At 32.9% G+C, this 9,132-nt stretch overlaps 2 non-coding genes across 2 annotated transcripts; both read right to left on the minus strand.

Annotated features, from left to right (window-relative positions):
• Nucleotides 1-8,079: 8,079 nt before the first annotated feature.
• Nucleotides 8,080-8,151, minus strand: Trnat-cgu. Its single transcript has one exon. It is a non-coding gene; the product is annotated as a tRNA-Thr (tRNA).
• Nucleotides 8,152-8,831: 680 nt separating this feature from the next.
• Nucleotides 8,832-8,903, minus strand: Trnat-cgu. Its single transcript has one exon. It is a non-coding gene; the product is annotated as a tRNA-Thr (tRNA).
• Between the last annotated feature and the right edge of the window lie 229 nt (nt 8,904-9,132).

A 9,132-nucleotide genomic window follows, 5' to 3' on the forward strand; every position in this document is an offset into this window, starting at 1 on the left:
ACTTTTTGTTGTATTCCCATAGTGATTCACTTATCCCACCAATTTCTATTACTTATTACATCAAGTGTTTTGTATTGTTTGTAAATAGAATGTTAATACATGTACATATAGATAATTTTTGATGTATATTTTTTTGTATTTTGAAGAAAAAAATTAAGCTGAATTGTACATAGAAAAAATAATTGATTGACAACCATAGAGGTAAGGAATTAAGGTTATACTCTCTGTATTGGACTGAAAAATAAATAAATTCAGTATTTAAATTGCTTGCTTTGTAGCTACAGTATTTGTTTATAAGTTATTTGGCTTTTCAGTGGACCTTTCTCAAGTGTCAATCAAACTTAACAACTGACCAGTCAGGACAGGGTCAGGAATACGCGCGTTTTACAAACATATACAAACGCACGTATTTGCTATACCGTAAAACCACGTATTAAAAAGCCCAGTGGGCTTCATCTCGAATTGAAGCCCCCTCTTTACTTTGTAAAATTAGCCTCGAAAAGAAGTCCATTGGCTTCTTTTCAAGATAGCGTAGGATTCTTTTCGCGTTAGTACAGTACATGTCACTGTACATGAATAACAAAAGACAAAACAAATTAAAAACAAGCTTGGTTTATACGATAGTTTAGGTGATTTGATGGCAGTTGAATACATTCCATCATACAGATTGATGTTACATTGACCTTATTTATTGTTTTATAGTACAAATTCAGAATTTACAGCATTCATTTTGAAATAAAGTCCCCTCTTTACTTTGCAAAAGTAGCCTCTAAAAGAAGCCCATCCAAAGTTTACAAAAAAAAAAAAAGAAGCCCAGGACTTCAATTCGAGGTTTTATGGTATTTTTGTTGGACCTTAGCAACAATGTCTAAGAAGCAGGGCTTAACAAAAAGGGCCATTGCAAATTGAAATTAGCAACTATTTTTCAGTGACTACGGTACATAAATATTACCATTCCTATGATCTTTGTCTCATTATTGTCTAGTGAAATTTTCTTGCAGTAAAAAGTCTGTAAATCATCGAAAACTTGGTTATTTTTAACTTATGTCTCAATCAAAGTTGATAAATACGCAATTAAATGTTTTAATTGTGTTCTAGCTGTGTCTTCCGATGATTTATCACACAGTATACAGTAATCTTTGATTCTCTGACCAAATAAGTTTTGAAACGCCCTCTATAGTTTGATTATTGATTCGTAAGAATGCAGTAAGTTGATTGTAGGTACCGTACCGTTATAGGTAATGTTGTCCCAAGTGATTCACATGATTTCTTAACGAAACTGCAAGTTGTGGTCTATTTCATCATATAATGAGTTAATTTGGTTGGAATTTATTTTAAGTGATGATTCTGGAAGACACATTAACGCCCACATCATTTTCACCTGAGTGAATTTTGGTGGTACTTCTGAGCTTTCTCTTAGTTGACGTGCTAGGCCTATGTTTGAATAAATATTATCAGTAATACATGCAATAAGGCTTTTGTGCATTTTGTATGGCTTTAGTATAGTTTGTTAAAATGAGTTGTTTTCTAGTTAATAATAACTTATCACTATTGTATTTTAAAATGACAATGATCATAATAATGATGATGATGAAAGTTATGCTGATGATGATATTTTTATAATTTTTCTTCACATCCAACTGCAAGTACACTTGCCACCGACATGATGGAACGATGCTTTATAAACCGTCTCTTATTGTGGCCTAGGAAGTGTAGTTAATTTTCGTCTTGAGAACAAACCCTGCTGTGATAGGACTGGGATTTGAAGGCAAGCATCGTAAAGTCAGGCTCTGGAGAAAAAAAATATATATTTGTACTACTTATTTTCCTAACACACAACACGAAAACACGGGAACGGTTAATGAGATACAAATTTTTGAATATTTCAAAACTGGGGGAAAGGTGGTTACGCCCCCTTATTTTCCCAGTTTTTAAATATTCAAAAATCTGTGTCTCATTAACTGCTTCCGAGTTTCTTTGTTAAATATAATTTTTGTGTCTTAGAAAAATCAGTTGTACAGTACAACAACATTTTTTTTTCCTCCGGATCCTCACTTTAATCACTAAGCTACGGTTCCACTTCATGATTTAGATGATAATGATAATTAAAACAAGACAATACAATTATATATAGGTTTATATATGTATTAAGATATGTGTATATATATATATAAGTTTATATATATAATATATACATATATAAAATATGTTTATATATATATAATATTAATCAAGATAGCAGTTAACACTGTTAAATTATATATAATGTATATATATATATATACATAAATCATCAAAGAAAGGTCAATACAGCGTTCGAATAAAGGACATATAATACATCGTGTAGCATATATATATAATAATTAATTAATTAATTATATATAATGTATATAAATATAAATGTATATATAAATAAAGGCCTATGTATATATGTATATATATATATATATATATATATGATAAGCTTAATTATTTTATATTGAAGTTCTCACTACAGATATTCGACGTCAAGTAGCAATTGGTAGGCCCAATTATCGAAAGACCTTTTTTTATACGATTTCATAACGAAACCCGAAGGAATACAGTTAAGCTTATTACTGTATAAGTATTTTGAAAGGAAATTGCAGCAACTAATTTGCACCCAAACAACTTTCTATTGAGTACCGTAGTAAATTTGGTTTACTAAGCATTTTGTTTTCCTAGTACTAGGCGAAGCAAGACGTACAGTATAGGCCTGTTTTCATAAATATTGACAGCATAATGACGTATGTTTGAATAGATATTGATAATACTGTATTTTGTTGTGTTTCTTTGAGTAAAAGATTTATGCCTAATAGTCTTCCGCTTCCGTTAAAATTATATTGTTGTTTATAGGGGGCTTCTTAATAAATGACGTCGGATAGGCCTATGGTACAGAATGTCGTTGTTTTTTTTTTCACGAAACTGAAAGTTGTGGTTTATAAGTTTGCTCCATCATGGACCTGCCAACTGGCAGATGACAAGGTAGATAAAGTAGGTAGGCTTATGCATCATGGAATTTCGTGTAGTGATGATGATTCTTTGGGATAGATACGTAAGATTCAATTGAGTATAATATATGTTGATCTTCTAATTACTATGACGTTTGTATTTCAATAAATATGCCGTATTCCTCTGCATTATTGCGATATTCCTCTCGCTTTTATTTATGTCTGTTACGTTCTTAAGAGGGTCCTTCTACGAACTAACGTAATAATTTATATTTGTAAAATTCAAAGTGTTCCATCCTGTTGAACATTGGTTGGGATGGAGATGCGATCATGGTACCGGCACGGTTTTAATATATCTGTGAACAATCCAAACTTAGAGAAAATAAATAAATGCCTACGAATATATAAGCCTATAGTTACTGTAGTCTATTACCATTTTTTTAATGACATTTCGGCACCATGTTATACAATGCGCCATGTACTGTACTGTAACTGACACGTTTAGAAAGACGCTTCCAACTTGAGGATTTTTGTTTTGTTTTTGTTTTGTTTTGTTTTTGTTTTTGTTTTTTTCATTTTTCTTCCTCCAATCCTGTAACATCTCCTTGAGAATGAGATCAGGAATGGGGTTGATAAAATAAGAATTTAAATTTCCACTCTTCGTTTTTCTCAAAACTGTCTTTAGGTCTTTAATCATGCATCTCACCAAGTATTAATGGTAGGCCAGTCGCTAAAAGGCTTATGCAATTTGAAATAGGGTCTAATTGTTCATTGGCCTGTAACCACGTACCGTATCTCTCACCAAATATGTAAGGCTAATGACTTTTACCGGCCTATGCCATTTAAAAAAAAATTGGTTGACGTAAAATATTCAAATGTCAATAATAATCTTTTTTTTTATTTCAAGTCCATTTGAAAATACGAGTAAATGTCTTAAGATATTATACAGTATTGCCAAGAAAATCAGACGCCAAGAAAAAATTGTCTTTTTAAAAAATTTCGTTCAATATAAGAAACTGCAAAATGTAGGACCATTCATTATGCAATGTACTGTATTTACATCTAAGGGCCTATTGTGTTTTTGTGAAGAACAAAACTGTAGTACGTAACTCACAACAGAAAAAACAAATTAACTTACAATACCACATTTAATTAACAATTAATTTCAAAGAATTCAAAACCGTACCGATGGTACGTATTCAATAACCACAGTGATTGTATTCAATAAAGCTCACTCTGATACCTGCTTTAAGCATGGCGGAACACACGATGTTTTGATATCAACGAAATTCCTAGACTAACAGTAACAAGATAAAGACAATGGTTAACGCGATGATTCTTGAGTTTTTTGACAACCAGTGTCGCTTTTCCATAACTCTTATAAAATGTTTATCTAAAATTCTAGGGTCAACGATTTGTGAGTTTACAATATTGTATGTAACACAGAATATATATAAATTAACTTCCGCAAATTTTCTGCAGATCATACGCCTACATATAACGTCATCAACCCACGCTCACGATGCACCATTGGCATGCGGTGTTACAGGTTTAGATGACATTTTGGAGGCGCATCTTACATAAAAATTTTTATATTTTTTTAGGATTTAAAAATATTTGTAAGTAGGCCTATTGTATAGATTAACTCTTCTATACTCAAAACAAGACCATCTGACATTTAGATGATGTTAATGAGAATCGAGTTACCATGGTAATCTAGCATTTGTCTCACTTCCATAGGTGATGAACATCAGACATTAAGAAGATATCTTTGCTGTTGAATATAAACTTCAACAAATGTTAATTTCTTGCATTGTGTCTAACTATTATAGGTACGCCTAAACCGTCTGCGAGGAATTATCTTAACACAGAATTCGAGAAAAAAAATCATTAACTTTTAAATGAAACTTATTAAAATCATTCAGTCTTTAATAATTTACAGACATTTTACTATAAAATCTGAATATAGGAACGTTATTATTATTCTCCTTTAAGTGATGAGAAATGTTTTTTTTTTACATATAAGCCTACTAATTTTAAATTTGAAAACTGGTATATTTTAATTTAAACAGGAAGCAATTAAACTATTTTAATTGTAATTTTCACGTTTTATAGCCTGTCACACACGGTATTGTAACAATCGAAACTTCGGACATTTTTTCCAGTATCAGAGGCAAACGTATTACATACTATTCATATATTTCTAGGTATAGGCCTACCTTTATTGGCTGGTATTTTGAAGATTTTTGTACTAGTTAAAGTTCGTAAATCAGAAGAAACGTATAGTTGTTCTGATCTGTGTAAATTCTTAGAAGTTGGGAACATATCTAATCAGTTTAAATTTAAATTTTGGCCTATATTTTAGCACTGGTATCTGGATGGCGACTATGCCTCATTCATAATTTAATGTTTAATTAATTACAAATATCATAATAATTATTTACGCTTAGGCCTATTATGCAATTGTATTCATTTCGGCCAGGTGGGTATGGGTTTGAGATGTGTGGATACGAACACGAACGATATTTTAGCGGAGGGGGTTATCAACATTCTGGATATACGGTACATAACAGTCCGGAGATGAGAACAACAAAAATAGATTGATTCTCTGTAAACTCCCAGCCATACATATAGGCCTAGGCCTATTTAATTTTCTCAGAGCTAGCTATCCGTCAATGTTTTGTTTTCATCAGCGAAGTAATTGGATGTGCTCTCATAATAATGCTTCCTTTACCACAGAATTATATTTATTATTGTTGTTTTGTTCAAAATCTTTTTTAGTGAAGTCCTCTCCACGACCGCAAAAGAGCAGTGCGTGAGGCTTGGTCTTAACACTCCTCCTTATCACAGCACTCAAGTGCGTTCGTTCTTTCTTTCTACCATTTCTGTTTCAATGCATAACTCTTATAATTCTAGTATTCAATTAGCACTTGGAATTTAATAATCTCGTTTGATTTCCTTATCGAAAACAAGAAGCAAAATTAAATATTGACTTAATCGAGTTCATTGTGCATGTGTGTGTGTGTGTGTTTTTTTTTTCTAGGTGGGCTTGTAGCTGTCAAAACCGTAACAGTCTATATGAGAGGGCCATGAGGGGCCATGGGTGGCTAGGTGAACTTGTGAGTCGAGGGAATTATCACAGCACTCAAGTGCGTTCGTTCTTTCTTTCTACCATTTCTGTTTCAATGCATAACTCTTATAATTCTAGTATTCAATTAGCACTTGGAATTTAATAATCTCGTTTGATTTCCTTATCGAAAACAAGAAGCAAAATTAAATATTGACTTAATCGAGTTCATTGTGCATGTGTGTGTGTGTGTGTTTTTTTTTTCTAGGTGGGCTTGTAGCTGTCAAAACCGTAACAGTCTATATGAGAGGGCTATGAGGGGCCATGGGTGGCTAGGTGAACTTGTGAGGCCAGGGAAAGATGTCTTCTGTGCAGTGGCGGAGTTTATTGATTAAATGAGCGCACACTCTCAAATTAGTCCCCCACATTTGATTTCATGTCGACATAAAATCAGCCAAGCATTGCTTTATAATATTAAGCCTTTTCAAAGTGTCAATCAAACTTAACAACTGACCAATCAGAACAGAGCCAGAAATACGCACATGTCCCACGAACACACGTGTCTACTGCGTTTACGTTGTCGTATTGTAGGATCTTAGCAACGATAAGAATAGAAAGTCTTTAGTATTAAATTTATTTGAAAAAAAAAATCTATTAAATAACTTTCATAAGGAATATAAAGTTAAACTATGGTTACTGTATATCATTTAGCTTGATGTTATTTATTATTTCATGTGTAATTATGTTATGAAAATTTAAAAATTTAAGAAATTAAATAAAAGTGGGTCAAACTCCTAAAAGAAATAAATAAAAACAATAATAGAAAAGTATCGATTCTTGTTTATTTACTTTATATTAATATAGGCATAGGCCTAAATAACACTATTTAACATAATAGTCCTACTGTCTCGTTTGCTAAAGTGTCAACATAATCAATTTACGTCAATGACCATCGAATATTCTGTTAGCAGAATGGTTAAAATTAATAATAATAATGATAATGATCGAGGGGCAGGGCTTAGCGGTACAGTCATAGGTATTACCATGCTGGGGTTGGGCCCGTAAAATTTACGATATAATACTGGCAACTACAGTAGTACTGTATGTTCATGGCTAGTATAATTACACGATAGTTAGCAACACCTTATAAATATTCGTTCAATTTTGAAATACTCGTCGAAGGCGGAAGTCTTTTGGTTTTGCCTTCAAACCTAATCAAATAACCTCGTATTTACTGGTGAATGAACCGGATTCATTTGATATACCATGTGTAGGCCTATACTCCATAATATTATTACTACATCAAAACATTAAACTCATACTGAGAACTTTTTTTATAATACCGTAAATCCTCGAATAAGCTCCGCGGCGTTTATAATTTTTTTGGAGGCTTCAGTGCGGCGCTTATTCGAGAGCGGCGCTTATTAAATAAATAATTAATATGCCTAATTGACGTGGTGCTTTCCATGCCCGTTCCCATGTTACATATTCCCGTAGTTCGGTCTATCATAGGCCGTACATGTAAATAAACGTTTATAAAGAAATGCTTGTGTCTTCATTGTGTTATTTATTTATTTGACCACTGTATACATTGTATTTAAAACCTTGCTAAGCTCGGCGGTGCATATTCGAGGATTTACGGTAAGCCTATACCGTTAATAACAACAAAATAAGATGAACCCCCCCCCCATATCGTCGCTTCTTTTTCAGAGCTACTTTAGAAAATTAAAATTACCTTCACATAGATGACTTTAATCCTTCACCGTCTGCCCCCACCCCTCCCCTTAAAAAATGCAATCTCAGGAACATTGCAGGGAGTATTTAAAAGATGGTATTATTGTTAATACCTGGTTAAACTTCAATCTATTGTTATGTATAAGATGGCAATACAGTTGTATTGAGTATTGATTATGAGAGTTTGAGATGAGTAGATTATAGATTGATGTATTTGATTTTTAGCTCGATGCTGCAGTCAAAAATATTTCGCCAAACGATCTGGTTATTAATAAAATGAATGAAAGTAATATTTCGTAAACAAAAATGAGGCCCGAGTGGGGTTTGAACCCACGATCTTCTGTTTACGAGACAGACGCATTACCACTTTGCCACCGAGCCAACTTCTCTATTAAAAATTTACATATAACATTTAAAATATATTATAAGTAAGCCTGTAATTACAACAGAATTGGGGATTATCCTTAAAATAAGGCCTGAGTGGAGGTTGAACTCACTCCTCTTCTGTTTGCGAGATAGGCCATAATTATACGCCTTGTCACTTGGCCACCGAGCCAACTGTTAGAAGTGTGTGAAATTGAACATCACTGTAAACGCATGGAGGGTTTAAACACAACTCCATACAACTCTGCCCCGTTTTGTGTGATGACGCGTTTAAAAGCTAAACGTGTTCAGGCACATTGTGCTTGGAATTTTGACCTGACATAGCATTAAATGTGCTTCGGTATTTCATATTATAAAGTTCAATACCTACGTACATATGATTTAATGCTGAACAAGTCAAGATTCTAAGTAAGTTAAGGCTGTACATAAACATGTTTAGTTTTTAAATGCGTCACAAAATGTGTAGCGAAATTGCGTGGAGCTCTGTGTTTAAAAACCTCCACGCTGTCTTACAGTGCAAAGCTGGCCTATTGAATAAATTCCGTATAGGAAAAATATTAAAGAATATAAATAATTTATAATATTATTCATTATTATTAAAAACATCATTATCCTGAGTAAATTATGAGTGTCAGAGCAACCCCAAGGTTAGTGTGGATAATACCTAAAAAAAAAGGAGGCCCGAGTGGGGGTTGAACCCACGATCTTCTGTTTACGAGACAGACGCCTTACCACTTGGCCACCGAGCCAATTGTTACGATCTAAAGTATAGCTCAATTAGTCGCCTTTATTACTAATCATTAGCTTAACCGGTAACCAGGCTATTATTTGTGTTTTTAAAGCCCTAATTATGTTTGGATGTTCAGATGTAATGCTTATTTGCGGTTGTATTTTTAATTAGATTTTAAACCTTAAAATATTTTGCATTGGACATTTGTAAATGTGGGTTTTTTTTCTCGAATTTTTAATAACTATTAT

Source organism: Anneissia japonica, unplaced genomic scaffold (genome assembly GCF_011630105.1).
Source record: "Anneissia japonica isolate Jap-2015-1 unplaced genomic scaffold, ASM1163010v1 scaffold24_len2511860_cov200, whole genome shotgun sequence".
Taxonomy (NCBI): domain Eukaryota; kingdom Metazoa; phylum Echinodermata; class Crinoidea; order Comatulida; family Comatulidae; genus Anneissia; species Anneissia japonica.